This window comes from Zalophus californianus, chromosome 11 (assembly GCF_009762305.2).
Source record: "Zalophus californianus isolate mZalCal1 chromosome 11, mZalCal1.pri.v2, whole genome shotgun sequence".
Classification (NCBI taxonomy): Eukaryota; Metazoa; Chordata; class Mammalia; order Carnivora; family Otariidae; genus Zalophus; species Zalophus californianus.
This window is the reverse complement of record NC_045605.1, coordinates 65,467,117-65,487,215: the sequence shown is the minus strand read 5'-3', so window position 1 is coordinate 65,487,215 and position 20,099 is coordinate 65,467,117. Positions and strand designations below refer to the sequence as shown.

The following is a 20,099-nucleotide window of genomic DNA, read 5'->3' as shown; positions in this document are numbered from 1 at the left end:
TCTTCAGGCCCAGGTGACATCAGTGATGAATTCTTTCATACATATAAGAAGAAGTAATACTAATTTTACACAAACTATTTCAGAAAATACAGGAGGAGGAGGAGGGAACAATTCCCAACTTACTCTTTTAGGTTAGCATAACTCCTACACCTAAACTAGATGAGGATGATAAAAGAAAACTGTGTACTGTTATCTGTTATGTATACAGATATACAAATCCTTACCCAAATTTTTGCACATGAAATCTCCAGCAATATATAAAAAGTATAATATATTATGATTCATCATAATCAAGTGGAGATTTACCTATGAATGGAAGGTTTATTTAATATTTGAAAACCATTCAGTGTAATTTATATAAACACAATAAAAGATAAAGCAACCATATATATGGGTGTTTCAATAAAAGCAGGAAAACATTGAAATAATTGAACACTTGGGGCGCCTGGGTGGCTCAGTCAGTTAAGCGTCTGCCTTTAGCTCAGGTCATGATCTTGAGGTCCTGGAATCAGGCTGTCTCAGCAGGGACTCTCCTCTCCCTCTGCCTCTCCCCCTGTTCGGGCTCTCTCGCTCTCTCTCAAATAAATAAATAAGAGCTTTACAAAAGAGAAATAATTGAACACCTATTTATTTTATTTTTTTTAAATTTTTATTTTTTTAAATATTTTATTTATTTGAGAGAGAGAGAGAATGAGAGATAGAAAGCATGAGAGGGAAGAGGGTCAGAGGGAGAAGCAGACTCCCTGCTGAGCAGGAATCCCGATGTGGGACTCGATCCCCGGACTCCAGGATCATGACCTGAGCCGAAGGCAGTTGCTTAACCAACTGACCCACCCAGGTGCCCAAACACCTGTTTATAATAAAAAAAATTTTCCCCTTACAGTAGGACTGTAAGTAAACTTCCCCAATCTGATAAAGATCATCTTCAAAAAACCTAGCGCTAACATCCCACTTAGAGGAATAATATTGAAACAATTCCCCCTCTGACTGGGAACATAACAAAGATACCCACTCACCATTTATATTCAGCATTGCTCTGTTGTTTAATAAGGTGACACAAAGAAAAGATATGATTAGAAGGGAGAAGTAAATCCACCATTATTTGCAAATGATGTGTCTATTTAGAAAATTTTAAGTAATCTGCAAGACAGTTACTTGTACTAACTAGGTAAATTAGCAAGGTCTTGGGATACACGACTAGTATTATAAATTTTCTTTCTCTACTCTGGTGGCTGTAAGTAGAGATGGCATTAGGTAAATCCCAATTTTAATAGTTTGAAAACATGTGAAATACTTTGGATTAATTTAAGAAAAAAACACACAAGATCTCTAATTGGAAACTCTAAAACATTGTTGAGATAAAGAAGATAAAATAGAGGAATAGGTAAGTCATATTCATGGATTGGATTTCATAGACTTGTCACCATTTTTCCTGTATTAATCTATTGTTTGAATATGATCCTAAACATAATGATCCCCATGGAATTTTTTGGCAAAAGTTATCAAGATTATTCTAAAATTTATATAGAAATTCAAAGGACTTAGAACAACCAAAAAATCTTGAAGGAGAAAAAAGATGAAATACTCAATATTCTGCAGTTTCAAGATTTACTATAAAGTTGTAGTACTCAAGACAGCATTGTATTAGCGTAAAATATACAAATACTGTAGGTCAATGGAACAGAGCAGAGAATCAGAAAAAGACCTACGCTTGAAAGATCATTTGATTTTTGAGGTGACAATGCCGAGAGGGAAAGGAATATCTTTTTAACAAATGAGGCTGGAATGCCAGTAACAATCAATTTTAGATGGATTATAGATTTAAATTTGAAAGTTAGAATTATAAAGTCTTTTATAAGATGTTTAGAACAATATCTTCACCACCTTGGAGTAGGCAAATAGGTAAGAATGGGCAAGTAATAATCATAAAAGAGCAAATTGATAAATTAGACTTCTTTAAAGTTAAAAGATTTTCCTCAGCAGCAACCACTGTTAAGAAAATGAAAAGGCAAATGACAGGTTAAGCCAAAATATTTACAAAACATGTATGGATATGTACCAAGGATATGTACCTAAGATGTCAAAACGATGGTCTTCAACTTTATTATAAAAAGAACGTCACTTCTGAGTTTCGGTTTTAAAAAGACTGTACCTTCCATCTTGGCTGTGCTCTTCTATCTTCCCTCTCTTAAATAACTGGATCTGGGGGAAGCCAGCTACTGTATCATGAGGACCATCAGGCAGCCGAAGGGGAGGCCCTTGTGGGAAGAAACGGGCCTGCCATAAGCCACGTGAGTGAACTTGGAAGCAGATCAACCTGAATGCAGGGTCAGGAGAGAACCTGAGCCAGAGCTCCCCAGCTACTAACCCCTTGGATTTCTGACCCAAAGAATCTGTGATATAATAAGTGTTTGAAGAGGCACTTTGGGGTAAGAAGTTACACAAGTAATACATTTGGCATAAATGAAGCAAATGGAATAGTTGTACCCTGCTAATGGGAACAATCCATAAACCACTTTAAAAACTACCTATAACAAATGTATGCATGCTCCATGACCCATGCTGCTTCATTTATACCCAGCAGAAATGTGGGCACTTTACATCAAAGGTCATATACCATAAAAATATTATTATCAGCAGTTATAAGTGCTGAGATGAGTGCAGACTTTTATTTTATGAAAATGGAACCAATAACACTTGACTGGTGGTGACGTCACATTTGAGAGAAATAGGACTCTTTGGTGACTCCTAGGTTTTTAGATCTGGGTACATGGTTGAAGGGAAAAAATCATTTTCTTTGGGCCACACTGAAATTGAGTTGAAAATGCCTAGTAGGCCTCTAAGTGCAGATGTTAAATAGACAGTTGTTTGTATACGTCTTTCAGATTCTTCACTATATACATAAATATAATCTTCAGGCTTTGGAGCTGGATGATTTCTTCTAGGGAGTGAGTATTCTAGAGAAGAGTGGAGGGTTTTGAACTCATCCAGTTCTAGTGAACTCCAATATTTAGAGTTTTGGTAGAAACCAAGAAAGAACTGCAGTGAGATATGCAGAAGCCCAGGTAGTGTATTGTCAAGCAGAACTGGAGAAGTGGTAAATCCTGTTCAGGAAGGAAATCCTATTAAATGTTGCTGAGAGAAAAATTAAAGATGAGAGAGTCAAATATGTTGGACTTTGCATGCTGTTTGTGTTTGGGCAGGTTACTTTCTGTAATTATTAATTTCTTACTAAAAATTTTTTTTAAAGTTTTTTTTATTTATTTAAGTAATCTCTACATCCCATGTGGGACTAGAACTCACGACCCTGAATCAAGAGTTGCATGCTCTTCCGACTGAGCTGGACAGGCACCCCTGTGAGGATTTCTTTTTCACTAATTTTTACTTCCAGGGGTTTAGGAGATTTTTATGTATGTGTATTTTCTTTTGTGGTCTCTGCCTTAATGAACAGGTACTTTCTTGGAAATGAATACCATTTCACAGCCTGGCGTTTAATTATTTAATTTAAAATGAAATTGGATTAGAATAGTGGCTTCTAGAAGGAGCCATGGTGACTGAATGCTCTAAATGTATTGGTTTATTTCTTCTTCCTTTGTTCTATAGGCTTCTTTTATTTAGATGTCCAATTTTGTCCCAGTTCCTATTGCTGCTGCCTGTAATAGTCCAGAAAATAATAATCATAAACTCTACATTTTGGAAAGCAAGTTGTTTTATACTTTATAAAACAATTTTGTTTTTTCTTGAGAGCATTGACCCACATTGACAGGTGATGAAGTAGTTCAGTATGACTGACAGGAATGTACAGCTGAGCTGTGTTTTGACTCTAGCAAAAAAGCACTACTTTTAAAGGACTTATGTCCCAGGCCATCAGCAGTTCCATTATTTGTACTTGGATAATGAGTTTCCTCTATGTATCATAAAGCTCACGAGAAATACTACTTTATTATTATTTTGAAATGCCTTGCGGAGAAGAGGGCAAGTAATTTAGTTAGGAATAACTGATTTCTGATACATTGCCAGAAGAGGGCAAGTAATTTAGTTAGGAATAACTGATTTCTGATACATTTCCAAGATTACCCTCTTGATAAAGTAAAGGATATAACTAAGACATCTTGCTAATCCCATTGCTCTCCTCTTAACCTTCACTTATAAGGCTATTCAAACTAAATATGGTTTATTTGTAATTATTAGATGTTAGGACATTATATGGCTTCTGGTTGTATTGACTTTTTTATTTTTTAATTAAAAAATTTTTTTAAGTGTTCCATGATTCATTGTTTGCATATAACTTAATCCAGTGCTCCATGCAGAACGTGCCCTCTTTAATACCCATCACCTGACTAACCCATCCTCCCACCGCCCTCCCCTCTAGAACCCTCAGTTTGTTTCTCAGAGTCCATCGTTTGAGTTAACTTTTGAAAAAGTTCCCTATTAATTTAGTTTGGACTTCCAGTTTTTGGTCTGCCATGTAAAGAACGTGGAAGCCACCACTCCATCCTAACAAGTAAAAAGCTGAACAAACTGAAAAAGCAACAACTCTTTTTTGATATATAATTCTTCACAGGGCAAACTGCTGCCCCCAAAACTGCAGAGACTGAAAGGTCCAATACAGAAAATCACAGCTTAGCAGAGGAGCAACTTCCGCAGGAATAGTGCTGGGACAGGGAAATGTATACTGTTCATTGGTGAATTGCTGGAGGCTCAGTGTAGGTAAATCTGAGAGATAAAAAGTCTAGCTGGAATCCCCTCAGACTTTTGTGAGTTTAACTTGCTTGCATCTCTATTAGAGTCTCACAATGAATATTAGAGAAAAATCCTATGTGCGTCTCACAGGGGAAGGGAAAAAGGAACCATTTTAGAATATGCCAGAGCATTCTGTTCTTAACAAGGTCTCCTCTCAGGAGAAACTAAACAGAACCTAAATGACTTGGATTTTATCATAGCCTAACTGACCTGAGGGAAGGAAAATACCCAACTCCACAATCAGGGAAATACCCAACTACAGCATAGTCTAGCCATCCTGTGCCACCTAGAAGGGGGTGGAGAGTTGAGAAACACTTGTGAAATTCATAGTCCAGGGGCATAGGTTCATCAGTAGACTGAGACCTAATCATAGGGCTATAAAATGCTGCTTCTCCCCTCCCCACCCAGCTCACCAACACATTACTAAAGCCTATTACAGCAGTTCTTTTTATCTAGTACTGTGTGCCTGCTTAGCAACAAAAAATTATAAGACATAGTAAAAGGCAAAAAACACAGAGGAGACAAAGCAGGCAACAAAATCAAACTCAGCTATTGCAGGGATGTTGGAATTATCAGACCTGGAATTTAAAACAATATTCCAGGGGCTCTAATAGGTAAAGTAGCATGCAAGAACAGATGGGCAGTGTAAACAGAGAAAGAAATTTTAAGAAAGAATAAAAAAATGCTACAGATAAAAAACAGTAACAGAAAGGAAGAATGCCTTTGATGAGCTTATTAGTAGACTAGACATGGCTGAGGAAATCTCTGAGCTTAAGAATGTCTCAGTAGAAAACTCTAAAACTGAAAAGCAAAGAGAAAAAAAGACTGGAAAATAAAAACAGAACAGAATACCTGAGAATAGTGAGACAACTACAAAAGGTATAACGTACATGTGACAGGAATACCAGAAGGAGAAGAGAGAGAGGAAGGAACAGAAGAAATATTTGAAATGACAGAATTTCCCAAAATTAATGTCAGACACCAAACCACACAGATCTGGGAAGCACAGAGAACATGAAGTGGAATAAATGTAAAAAAAAAACTGTACCTGGGCATATCATTTTCAAACTACAAATACTTAAAAATTCCTGAAAGAAGCCAGAGGGAAAAAAACCATACCTATAGAGGAGCAAAGAAAAGAATTGTATCTGACTTCTCAGAAACCATCCAAGCAAGAAGAGAGCTCAATGAAATGTTTAAAGTGTTGAGAGAAAAAAAGCCCCACAGGCTTGGAATGCTGTGACATTATCCTTCAAAAGTGAAGTAGAAGTAGACTTTCTTAGACAAAGAAAAATTGAGGGACTTTGTTTCTAGTAGACCTGCCTTGCAAGAAACATTAAAAGAAGTTCTTTAGAGAGAAGGAAAATTATATAGGTCAGAAACTCAGATCTACATAAAAAAAGGAAGAGCATTGGAGTAGGAATAACTGAAAGCAAAATAAAAACCTTTATTTTTCTTATTCTTCATTGATCTAACCAATAACAGTTTGTTCAGAATAATAACAACACTGTATTTAACTGTATATATGCTGGGCATCTGTATATATGTATGTATGTGTATGCTTATGTGTGCTTATGCATAATCAGAATAAATGCCAGCAATGATACAGGTGATGGAAGGGAAGAGTTAGGATCATTTTGTTGTCTGTCATAAGGTACTCTCAGTATCTGTAATGCAGTATAGTGTTATTTGAAAGTAGACTGGATTAGTTGTAAATGCATATTGCAAACTCTAGGGCAACCACTACAATTTTTTTTTTAAGTGTAACTGATAACTTCTTACTAGATATGTCTCCTGAGGCAAGGGAAATAGAAACAAAAATAAACTGTTGGGACTACATAAAAATAAAAAGTCTCTGCACAGTGAAGGAAGCAATCAACAAAACTCAAAGGCATCCTACATAATGGGAGAAGATATTTGCAAATGACATATCCAATAAAGGGTTAGTATCCAAACTATATAAAGAACTTGTAAAACTCAACACCCCAAAAACAAATAATCCAGTTAAAAAATGGGCAGAAGACATGAATAGACATTTTTACAAAGAAGACATACATATGACCAACAGAATGGAAAGGTTCTCAACATCACTCCTCATCAGGGAAATACAAATCAAAACCACGATGAAATACCACCTCACAGTCAGAATGGCTAAAATTAACAAGTCGGGAAATGACAGATGTTGGCAAGGATGCAGAGAAAGGGCAACCCTCTTACACTGTTGGTGGGAATGCAAACTGGTGCAGCCATTGTGGAAAACAGTAGGAAGGTTCCTCAAAAGTTAAAAATAGAACAACCCTACAACCCAGCAATTGCAGTACTAGCTATTTACCCAAAGGATACAGAAGTACTAATATGAAGGGATACATTCACCCTGTAGATATTATACCAACTATACCAATAGTTACTTTAAACAGCAGTGGTCTAAAATGCATCAATTAGAACGCACAAATTGTCAGAGTGGGTCAAAAGCAATACCCAGTGATATGTTGGGTACAAGAAACTCACTTTTAATATAAAAACAAATACAGATTAAAAGCAAATTGATGGAGAAGGATATACTATGCTAACACTAGTCAAGAGAAAGTGAGAGTAACTGTATTAATTTCAGGCAGATAAGGCCTCAGAGTAAGGAAAGTTATCCAGGATAAAAAAGAGTATTACATAATGATAAAGGAGTCAATTCTCTAAGAAGGCATAATGATCCCTAATGTGTATGCATCTGAAAACACGGTGTCAAAATATGTGAGGCAAAAACATATACAACTAACAAGGAGAAATAGATGAATCCACTATTATAATTGGGAGACTTCAACATCCCTGTATCAGAAGTGTTCAGATCCAGTAGGCAGAAAACCAATAAGGACATAGTTGAATTTATCACTGTCAGTCAAGTGAATATAATGGACATCTACACACTACTCCATCCAGCAACAGCAGAGTACATGTTTTTTTCAAGCTCATATGGGATACTCACCAAGATAGACCACATTCTAGGCCATAAAGCACACCCTAACAAACTTAGAAGAACGGAAATCATACAATATCTGTTCTCAGACCACAGTGGAATTAAACTAGAAATCAATAATAGATGGAAAATCCCAATATGCTTGGAGACTAAACAACCCATTTCTAAATAACACATGAGTTAAAGAAGAAATCTCGAGAATTTTAAAAATATATTGAACTATTTAAAGTAATTTAGGGAATGGCAGGTTGACAGAGGATAACAATTATTTGTTCAGATATGTGTTTCTCCTCCTAGCACCTACTGTTTTCCCCCTCTGTCAGACTCTACCTGGCTCTATTTATTTGGGGTAATTTTTTGTTTAGACAAAAGGAAAATACTCAAAAATTATTTTCCAAGTGGTTTAGCAGTTATAATTTATTATGGTAATAGGAGTTATGCATTCATTATTTATTGGCTTTAAAAATAACATTAGAGGGACGCCTGGGTGGCTCAGTCGCTTAAGTATCTGCCTTCAGCTGAGGTCATGATCCCAGGGTCCTGGGATTGAGTTCTGCGTCAGGCTCCCTGGCTCATCGGGGAGCCTGCTTCTCCCTCTGCCTGCTGTTCCCCCTGCTTGTGTGCTTGCACTCTCTGACAAATAAATAAATAAAATCTTTAAAAAAAAATAACACTAGAGGGGTATGTTAATTATATGTAGTACTACCACATATGTGAGAATTATATTCTAAAGTTAGAATAAGACAAATATCTTGTATTGCCAAAGTGATCGTATGAGATTTGATAAATCTGTATAGTTCATACACACACAGAAACACACGTTGGTGTTGGCTAAGCTCATTTAGTTTAATTCCTGATTTTAAATGCATGTGTATGTGTCATCTGCTTATTCTGATCTTTTTTTTTTTAAAAGATTTTATTTATTTATCTGAGAGAGAGAATGGGGGGGGTCAGAGGGAGAAGCAGACTCCCTGCTGAGCGGGGAGCCCGATGTGGGACTCAATCCCTGGACTCCAAAATCATGACCTGAGCTGAAGGCAGTTGCTTAACCAACTGAGCCACCCAGGCACCCTGCTTATTCTGATCTTAAATTGTTGTTCTTTGCTTCTAATTCATACCCACTTTCATTCTGATCACAGAAATTATACCTTCAGTATGGACAGAAAGTTGACTTAAATTGCCAGTTCTAGAACATTAGAGAAAACAGTCTGTGATAAATAATATAATAGAGTTATATGATTACATGGTAGCGCTGCTGATGATTTATGACATATCTCTTTCTCATGTTTGTATGAGAAAGGTCCTATTTTAGGGCAGGCCAAACTTTTTCACTTATAGCTTCATACTTCAGCTAATCACAACTGTACATAAGTTGCAAAAAATGGCAACCTAGGCCCTGTCCTCATGGATTTCTACTTTTTGGAGTAAGATGTTTTAAAACCAAACATTGCAATAAAAATTATCCATTTTGTTGGAAGAAATAAAATCACAGAATACATTATCTGAGAATAAGGTAGGGTATTAACTATAATTTTGGTATAAAAAATTATGGATGATTCTAGGGCCCTAAGCCCTTACTGTTCTCTTGGGATTTATTTACTTACTTATTTATTTATTTAGAGAGGGAGAAGGGGGCGAGGGACAGAGGGAGAATCTTAAGCAGGCTTCACGCCCCCAGCATGGAGCCCTGCGTGGGGCTCAATCGCACAACCCTGAAATCGTGACCCAAGCTGAAGTCAAGAGTTCAGCGTTTAACCAACTGAGCCAACCAGGCACCCTGGAATTTATTATTTTGTTTCTTTAAAATTACTAACTTTGCTTTTGCTGTATTCTTCTATGTCATTTGGAAAGTTACATTCTTTAGATATTTTCTTCAGATCACATTTGATGTAATTTTTCAGTATAGTTGAGTAGTCTTGAACTTTTTATTTTCTTTTAAATTAGTTTAGGGTGATTAAGTTTTATAGTACAAATAAATCGAATTAAATTTTTTCTTTAGTATTTCAAATTGAGCTAATACCCTCTGGACCTCTTCCAAGAGAAACATGGAAGCAAAACCCAAAAACTCCCTAGAAATCTGTAACTGAAACTCCATCATAATTGACAGTTTTCTTGGTTTTAGGTCATTTCATGCTTCATTTAATATAGCTCCTGCAACAAACCACAAAAATATGCACTGGGTCACCTATGAAGTATAAATTTATCCTGAAATAAAAGCAACTGTTGAACTTTTTCCATATCCATAGTGCTAATACTTTTTGAAAGGAGAAAGGATAAGATATAGGCCCTCTCCCCTACCCATCCCCAAAGTTGCTTTGTTGCAAACATTAAATAATAAATAATTTTTTGCATTTATTTTGTATACTGGGCAGTATTCCTAACTCCTTAAACTTCATTTTAGTTCAGTCTTTATGGAACATTTTCTTTATGTATAGAATTATGCTAAGCAATATGGATACTTTGTGTTGACACATAACTGTTGGTGTGGCAAAACTGCTTATAAGAAATTAAATACAAAATATCGCATATAGTATAGTAAATTATATAGAGAGGCTAAATAATTAGGGAAGACTTCATCTAGACAAGTAGAGAACTGGCACTTCTTGAAAACCACGGACAAGTTTATAGGAAAGTGTTATGTTTGATCTGGAGATTTCTTCGTTCTCTTAGCTCCTTCAGGATCACTGAGCGTATGTTACTTTTTACTGTTTGCCTTTTAACACTTACCTATCTACTCCCAAACTAGTTATGTTATATTCCTGAAAAGTGAAGATAGTGCTATACTTCATTATACTTAGTTGTAGCATAATATCTTGCATATAGTAGGTACTTGGTGCTGTTTCATAGTTACATCATCTCTAGAAGGTATGTTGATGAATTTCCAGTAATTATTTCTCAGATACCACTTTCTTGCACTTTCCTGCAGGAGAACTGAAATACCATAAAAGTTAGGTTTCTTTATAGAAGCTCCTTTTTCATAGCTTCCAGAGCTGGAAATTCAAGAAGCAGGGAGAAAAAGGAGGTGAACGATTTAGCATGTCTGCCTAACACTTGGGACTTAGGAATTAGGAAATTATCTTTGCATTATTTATTTATATCAGGTTCTGATAATTTGTGTGTTTATTTTTCATAGTAAATTTGTATCTATTAGGTGAACATGGTCTCTTCTACTTGAGTCAGTATTTGAAGGAGACCTGTCAGTTCTTCTTTCACCAAGTTTATATGTATGTAATTGTGGCAAAATATGTGTAACATAAAATTCACCATTCTATCCATTTGTAAGTATACAGTTCAGTGGCCCTTAAATATATTCACATTGCTGTGCAGCCATTGCTACCATCCATTTCTACAACTTTGTCATCATCCCTTACAGAAACTCTGTACCCATTAAATAATAACTCTTCATTCTCTCCTTCCCCAAGCCCCTGGTAACCACTTTTCTACTTTGTCTCTATGAATTTTATTTTTCTAGATATCTTGTATAAATGGAATCATACAATATTTGTCCTTTTGTGTCTGGCTTGTTTCACTTAACATAATGTCTTCAAAGTTCATCCATGTTATAGCATGTATCAGGTTTTTGTCCTTTTTGAAAGCTGAACAATATTCCATTATATGTATATACTACATTTTGTTTATCCATTCCTCTGTTGATAGACATTTTGGTCGTTTCTATTTTTTGGCTATTGTTTCTATTTTTTGGCTTATATGAACATTGTTATACTCACTAAGTTTTTATTTAAGTGTTTGTGTGTTTCACATATCTCCCTGCCTCCTTTCTAGTTAATACAATTCTTTTGAGATTGTTTTTAAATAACTCAAAATGCCGTTAGTTGGATCTTGGCCTGACCTATGGACCAGAATCTCTTTAAAAGCTGACTTTATTCTATTGAAATGTATTGATTCTTTAAAATTTAACTTAGAAAACAACCTTTTTTCTCTTACAGGCTTTTTGGGTACCTGACTGCCCTCTGTATATATAATATTTGCTGATAAGACACATAAATTACTCTAGTCATCCATGGAGACAATAGAGTTAATTTAATTAAAGTAAATCAGGGATGTGTTTATAGAGGAAGGGAGAGTAAGCTAAGGTTTGAAAGATTTGTAGTACTTTGATGAACAGTTGGAGGATGAGACAGGCATTCAAAGAAGGAACATTTTGAAAGATACAGAATCAAGGAAGTCCCAGGTATGTTTGAAAACAGTGGAAGTTTATTAGCACATGAGTTGTTTAGGAATAAAGGAGGAATAAGGTGCAAGCAAGGAATAAGGAAGTCTGAGTATTAAGCAATGTAATTTGGTTTCTTCAATGACCTTGTTACTTTGGGATGTAGGATGAGTATTAGGTCTGTGAGACAAAGAGACATTATGAGGTGGCTTTTATAGTTTTGGGGAATGTAATAGATTGTGAGAAGATGAGAATGTGGGGACTGGGAAAAGGAAAAGGCCCGAGTTTAAGGTTTTAGTAGTGGAATAATTACATATTATAATGAGTCCTTTTTTTTTTTTTTTGGTTCTCCCTCTGCCCCTACCCCTGCTTGTGCTCTCTCTCTCATTCTCTCTCAAATAAATAAAATCTTTAAAAATATATATACATAAAACATATTCACAAAACATATACATGTGTAGAGAATATATGAAAAATTTTTCTTATAATTCAATAAGGAAACAACTCAATTTAAAAAATGAGTAAACATTTTAATAGACATTTTACCAAAGAACATATTTCAGATGACAACCACAATAAGAAACCAATACACACTTATAGAATGGCTAAAATTAAAAAGATTGAATCTACCAAGTGTTGTGTAAGATGAAGAAGAGCTAGAAGTCTTATGTACTGCTTATAAGAATGTAAATTGGTAAAATGTGTTTGACAGTCTAGCAGTTTTCTTAAAAAGTTAAACATACACCTAACATATGATCCACTCATTTAACTTTTAGGAATTTACCCAAGAGAAATGAAATTATATATAAACATAGAGAGCTTACATGAATGTTCTTAGCAGCTTTATTTATAATCTCCAACAACTCGAAATAACCAAATGCCCATTAACAGGTGAATGGATAACAATGAAATACTACGACTCAGCAATAAAAAGACAATTTATTGATACATGCAACAACAAATATCTCAAAATAATAATATTGAGTGAAAGGAGCTAAATCAAAAAATGCTGCATGATTCTATTTATATGAAATATTCTAGAAAATACAAACTAATCTATAGTGACAGAAAGTCAGAATGTAAGACGGGGAAAAAAACAAACTTGGTAAATGATACATATACATTCATTTTCTTGATTGTGTTAAAGATTTTATGGAAGTACACATATGTCACCCAAACTGTATATTTTCAATATATAGGCTTTATTATACCTCAATGAAAAACACATGTAAATAAATAATTCCAGAACTCTGAGAACTTAAAATATTTGATCTTCTTAAACAGTTAAATTAAACAGCCAAATAATTTTGGATATATTAAATACCTAACCAATTTTTAATAGCTTCCCTAATTAAATTTTAATCCAAACTCTATCAAAATCATTATAATAGCTTCTTTTGAAAAATAATGAACTAGCTGATCTATTTTCTGTTCATCTGAAAACTTTATCCATAACTCTTTTAAGAAATCAAGCTACAAAAAATTTATAGGAAAAAAATCTACTTATAAGATTAAGGCCCTTAAAAGCAAAAATGTAATTTACTCACCTATTAATAATCAGAGTCTAGGACACTACCTGGAACAGAGTAAACTGTTTATTCAATTAATGAATTAATATGCTCAAATCATTTCTGCCCCTGCTCCTTCTCAATAACTCACTGGCAAGGTCTAATGTTAAGGCTCATTATAAACAGAAAGAAATGAATCTTACTATACACTAGATAGATAACATAGCCATGCTAATATTAACTCAAATAATTTTTAAATACTAAGATTATACATTCTTTTTTTTTAAGATTTAATTATTTATTTGACAGAGACACAGCAAGAGAGGGAACACAAGAAGGGGGAGTGGGAGAGGGACAAGCAGACTACCCATCGAGCAGGGAGCCCGACATGGGGCTCGATCCCAGGACCCTGGGATCATGACCTGAGCCAAAGGCAGACACTTGACTGACTGAGCCACCTAGGCGCCCTGTTTTGTGTTTATGCTTTCCCCATTCTGTAGTTTATGTTTTCATTTTCAGGACAGTGTCTTTTGAAGTGCAGAAGTTTTTTGTTTTAGTGAAGTCTACTTTATAAATTTTTTCTTCTGTGTTTTTTGGCGTCATATCTAAGCTTTGCCTAACCTGAGGTCAACAAAGATTTTCTTTTATGTTTTCTAATAGTTTTATAGTATCCTTTCCATTTAGTTCTGTGATCCATTTTTTTTAAAGATTATTTATTTACTTATTTGAGAGAGAGTGAGAGAGCATGAGCAGGGGAGAGGGGCAGAGGGAGAGGGAGAAGCAGACTCCCTGCTCAGCGGGGAGCTCAATGCGGGGCTCAATCCCAGGACCCTGGGATCATGAGCTGAGCTGAAGGCAGACGCTTAACGACTGAGCCACCGAGGCACCTTCTATGACCCGTTTTAAGTTAATTTTTGTGATACTGTACAAATTGTGGCTCAAGAGTTATTTTTGTGGATAGGATGTCCAGTTGTTCCAGTGCCATTTTTGGAGAAAATATTCTTTTTCTATAGAACTGCCTTTGTAAAAATCATGTGTTCATATAAGAATGCACATATTTCTGGACATTGTTTTGTTCCCTTGGATATTTGTCCATCTTGGCTAATACCATCCTCTCTTAATTATGGTAGCTTTTTTTATTTAAGATTTTATTTATTTATTTATTTATATTTATTTATTTGAGAGAGAAAGAGAGCACAAGTGGGGGGTGAGGAGTGGCAGAGGGAGAGGGAGAAGCAGACTCCCCTCTGAGCAGGAAGCCTGATGCGGGGCTTGATCCCAGGACCCTGAGATCATGACCTGAGCTGAAGGTAGACGCTTGACCAACTGAGACACCCAGGTGCCCCTAATTACTGTAGCTTTATATTAGGACATGAATCTAGTACTATGAGGTTTTGTTTTTTTCTTTTCAAAATTATTTTGGCTATACTAGGTCCTTTGCGTTTCCATATAAACTTTAGAATCAGCTTGTAGATTTGTACAAAAAATTCTGTGATATTGACTGGACTAAATTAAATCTTGCAATCCATTCGCATGGTATCTCTTTATTTTGTCTTATTTTAATTCCAGTGTAGTTAACATATAGTGTAATGTTAATTTCAGGTGTATAATGTAGTGATTCAACAATTCAGTGTATTATTCAGTACTCATCAAGATAATGCACTTTTAGGGGTGCCTTGGTGCCTTAGTCAGGGTGAAGCATCTGCCTTCAGCTCAGGTCATGATCCCAGAGTCCTGGAATCGAGCCCCGCTTTGGGCTCCCTGCTCAGCAGGGAGTCTGCTTCTCCCTCTCCCTCTGCCCCTACCCCTGCTTGTGCTTTCTCTCCTTCTCTTTCTCACTCATATAAATAATAAAAAATCTTTTAAAAAAGATAATGTATTTTTAATCCCCTTAAACTATTTCACCCATTCCCCTACCCACCTCCCCTCTGGTAACCGTCTGTTTTCTGTAGTTTAGAGTCTGTTGTTTGGTTTGGTTTTCCTCCCTTTGTTCAGTCTTTTTGTTTCTTGAATGCCACAGATGAGTGCAATCATAAGGTATTTATCTTTCCCTTACTAGCTATTTTGCTTAGCATTATACTCTCTAGATCCATCCATGTTGCGAATGGCAAGATTTCATTCTTTTTTATGGCTGCATAATATTCCATTGTGTGTGTGTGTGTGTGTGTGTGTGTGTGTGTGTGTGTGTGTACCCCACATCTTCTTTATCCATTCATCTATTGACAGACACTTGGGCTGCTTCCATAATTTGGCTATTGTAAATAATGTTTCAGTAAACATAGGCATACATATATCCCTTTGAATTAGTGTTTGTTGAGAGATTATTTCCTTCATTATTGTTTTGTAGTTTTTTACATATAGATCCTATACATATTTTGTTAAATTTATTTCTAAATAATTCATGTTTTCTGATGCACTTGTAAAATATACTTTAAAAATATTGTCCTTGTGTTTTGTTCCTTGCTAATCTCACTTACTAGTGCTAGTAGCTTTTGTAGATTCTTTGAAAAAATTTTTAAAAAGATTTTATTTATTTATTTGACAGAGAGAGACACAGCTAGAGAGGGAACACAAGCAGGGGGAGTGGGAGAGGGAGAAGCAGGCTTCCCGCCAAGCAGGGAGCCCGACGCGGGGCTCGATCCCAGGACCCTGGGATCATGACCTGAGCTGAAGGCAGACACTTAACAACTGAGCCACCCAGGCGCCCCAGATTGTTTGAAATTTTTTATGTAGATAATTATGTCACTTGCAAATTGAGGCGACACTTTTGCTTTCTCCCTTCTAATCTGTATGCTTCTTTTCCTTTTCTTGTCTTGTTGCACTTATTGTACATCCACCACAGTGTTAAGTAGGAGTGGTGAGGACAGGTATCCTTACCTGTTCCGTATTTGCAGGCAAAAACATGCAGTGTTGTGCCATTATATATGATACTAGCTTTAAGTTTCAGGTTTGATAACCTTTTTCAGGTTGGGAAAGTTTCTTCTATTCATTATTTGCTAGCTTTAAATCATAAATGGATGTCATATTTTTGTCAAGTGCTTCTTCTCTATTAGGTTGATCATATGGAAATTTTCTTCAGTCTCTTGGTATGGTGCATTATATCAATCAGTTTGCAAATATTGAATTAGCCTTGAATTCCCAGGATCAAATTCACGTAGTCAGATATATTCTCTTTACACATCACTGTTTACAATTTGCTAATAATTTGTTGGGGATTTTTCATTTGTATTCACAAGGGATATTGGTCTGCAGTTTTCTTGTTATGTTCTTGTCTGGTTTTGGTCTCAGTATAATGCTTACCTCAAAAAACAGGTTTGGAAATGTTTCTTCCTTTTCTATTTTCAGTAAGTTATTATGGAGAATTAATATTATACCTTACTGAAATGCTTAATTGAATTTGCTCATGAACCTGTAAGGCCTAGGACTTTTTTTTTGTTGGAAGGTTTTAAACTAGAATTTCAGAGACATAGGAGTGTTCAGGACATCTATTTCTTTTGTGTCTTTTTTTTATTTTTTTTTCTTTTGTGTCTTTTTAAAAATTCACCGATTTCGTGTGAGTTGTTCAGTTTATGAGCATGAAGTTATTTGAAAGACTCCTTTATTATAATATTAATGTTTGTTGGATCTGTAGTAATTTTTTTTTATTCCTGATATAATTTGTGTCTTTTCTTTTTTCTTTGGTCGGTCTGGCTAGAGTTTTATAATTTTTTTTTAACCTTTCAGAGAACCAGCTTTTGGTATTGTTGATTTTTCTCTATTGTTTTTCTATTTCCTTTTATAGTAAAAAATCCCTCTAATCTTTATTATTTATCTTCTTCTGCTTCTGATCCCTACTCTTGGATATTTGAGGGGAATTCTCTGCAAATCTCTGGAGTTTCCTGAATATTTCTCTCTTCTCTGGTGCTCTGCAAACTCTAGGTCCTTGGTCTTTCTGGATATCTGCCATGTCTTCTCAATTTAGGGAGTCTCTTGGATTCTATGCCTCTCTGTGCTGTAATCTGGAAGTTCACTGTGAGAAGCTGAGGCAATCATAGAACTCCTCTCATCTCTCATAGTTCACTGCTTTCTATTTACTGATGTTCAGTGTTTTGAAAACTGTTATTCATATGTATTTTGTCCTTTTTTTTTTTAATTCATTTCCTCAGGAGATTAAATCTAGTTCCCTGTTATTCCATCTTGGCCCTGCTTTTACTTTACAATTTTTTATCTTATCTAAATGGCAAACTCTTGAAGACAGCTTTTGTATACTTCATAGTATGTAGTACAGGGTCTTGTACTCAGTAAGTGCTTATTGCAAATTTGACTTATTACTTGAGTTTACTTGAGCTGGTTGGAAGAGGGAGATAAAAAGCAGAAGAGTAAAGCCACCATCTGACTGCATTTCCCCTGCTTGTCAGATGAACTCTCTTTGGAGCCCTGATAAGAGAATTTCTAAATTCCACTCCCATCTGACAACTCTAGCCCTTATAGCTGTGTTATTGGAACTACCCCCAAAACCCCACCACACATCATGTGACCCAACTGGTCTACTTAGCCTTAGTTTCCATAAAAATGTGTAATTTGATAGACTGATAGGATGTTGGGAGGGGGAGAATCTATGGGAAAATCATAGGTTAAGAAATAATCTCAAAAAGTCTTTTCTGGATATTGACTCCAAATGTCCAGTTTCATTATTAATCTGAAGATTGATTTTTCTTTTGTTCTCAAGAATTTTCAGCAGTTATTGTTTCTTCAGCAATTCTTTCAGTCCCTTTTTCTTAAACTCATTACATGACTATTGGAGCCTCTCAGTCTACCTTATACGTCTTTTAGTTGTGGTTTCAATTAAATTTTTTTTCCTGACTCCATGTTGAATTCTCAGTGAATGCATCAGGACTATCTTCTAGTTCAAGAATTCCACCTTCAGTTTATCTAGAGAAAAGTCATTTCATCTATTGATTTTTTTATATCAATGACTATATTTTTTGTTTTCAATTTTGTTAGATTTTATTTATTTGAGAGAGAGAGATATTGGGGAAGAGAGGGAGAAGCAGGCTCTCTCCCTGGGATCATGACCCAAGCCGAAGACAGACGCTTAACCGACTGAGCCACCCAGGCACCCCTATTTTCAAATTTTCTAATTGGGTTCTTTTCATACCTACATTTTTCCCCTTTTGTTTTCATTATTTCTTATTCATTTTCAGTTGAAGTTTTGCCCTAATGTATGTCTGTGAACATTCTGTATGAACTTATTTTTAAGGTTTTAAAAATTTATTCCCTTAAAATTATTTTCATATTGAATAAAGTCATGTTCTGATTATTGATTTTTCTGGCTGTATTTTTTGGCATTAGATTTCACCATATGATTTCTGAATATTGGTTTGCTGGCTCATTTTGAACAGGAGTTATTTTTTTGCTGTTGTTTTTCTCTCTCCTTCCTTCCTGTCTGCTCATACCTGTCTCTAGGTGTTCAGTTAATTTTCACCTTAACCCTCCTTGTCCCCAATCCAGAACTAAGTCTTATTCCAGAATTTCAGTGATTCTGTCATAAGTTATATATTGGAGATATTATAGAAACATTTGGTACTTGGCTTCAGTTTCTGATATTTGGTTAATAGGTTATGCCAACACCCTCTCCCTTAGGCAGGCATTTTTCTAAAAGCTCTAGGTGAAGATTGATGTGTATATGTGTGTGTTTTCTAGCCTTCTTTCTTGAACTAGCTCATTTTTGGGGGGCAAGGGCTGGTATGGTACTGAACTCTCACTCCTTTTTAAGGTCTTATAATCAATAGTTCTGAGCTTTTAGCCAACTTTACTTTTTTATTAACCATTTCTGTTTTATTACTGGCTGCTAGAAATTTTTATCTTGTTTTTGAACCAGGCTATGTCTTTTGTGTTATCTTTTCATATAATTTATATGTCCTGGCCGTGTTTTTGGTGTGCAGTTAGTGATCAAAGTTTTACCATTATGTTATCCTGATTTGAAGTCACATTCCCAGGTTGCTTCACTCCTCCTGATTCTCAGTTAAGAAAAGGCAAGGAAAGCTTAGGATTATAAATCAAATGTTATTCTTTTATTGGTCCTCTGCAATAGATAATATACATAAGTGGCTTCTTTATTGAATATTGCTCACTTGTGATTACTTAGTTTAATTCTAAATTCTGTGAGTTATTTCTCCATGAATTTCTGCTACCAAGTTTTCTGAACACTGTCATACAAAGAGACATTGTTAGCCTAGAAGTCTGAGGTCTTAGAGCTCATCTGGATTATTCTGGGAATATTATTTAACCTTTTGTATTTGTTTCCTCCTTTATAAAACAGGTATAATATCTGCTTTCACTATCTCATGGGATAGTTGTGAACATCATAGAAGATAATAGAGTTCAACTCAACAAAGTTTTACTTAAGCACCTGTTTGGAGAAAGACATATTGCTAGGTTCTAGGGAAATTTAATAAAATACAGTTCTATGGTTATTTATAATACAGTGGGACAAACAGCTTGTTTTTGTTTTTAAGATTTATTTATTTATTTTGGGGGGAGGAAGAAGGAGAGAGAGAATCTCAAGCAGACTTCCTGCTGAGTGGGGAGCCAATGTAGGGCTTGATCTCACGACCCCAAGATCATGACCTGAGCCGAAATCAAGAGTCAGACCCTTAACTGACTGAGCCTTCCAGGCTCCCTTATATAGCCTGTTTTATAATCAGTTATAATACAGAGTAGTCTGTGA

At 35.4% G+C, this 20,099-nt stretch overlaps 1 protein-coding gene across 3 annotated transcripts in view; it reads left to right on the top strand.

Moving 5' to 3' along the window:
- The window catches only part of SBF2 (SET binding factor 2), a 474,770-nt gene that overhangs the window by 159,939 nt on the left and 294,732 nt on the right, over positions 1-20,099 (top strand). The gene's annotated exons all lie outside the window — the stretch shown is intronic.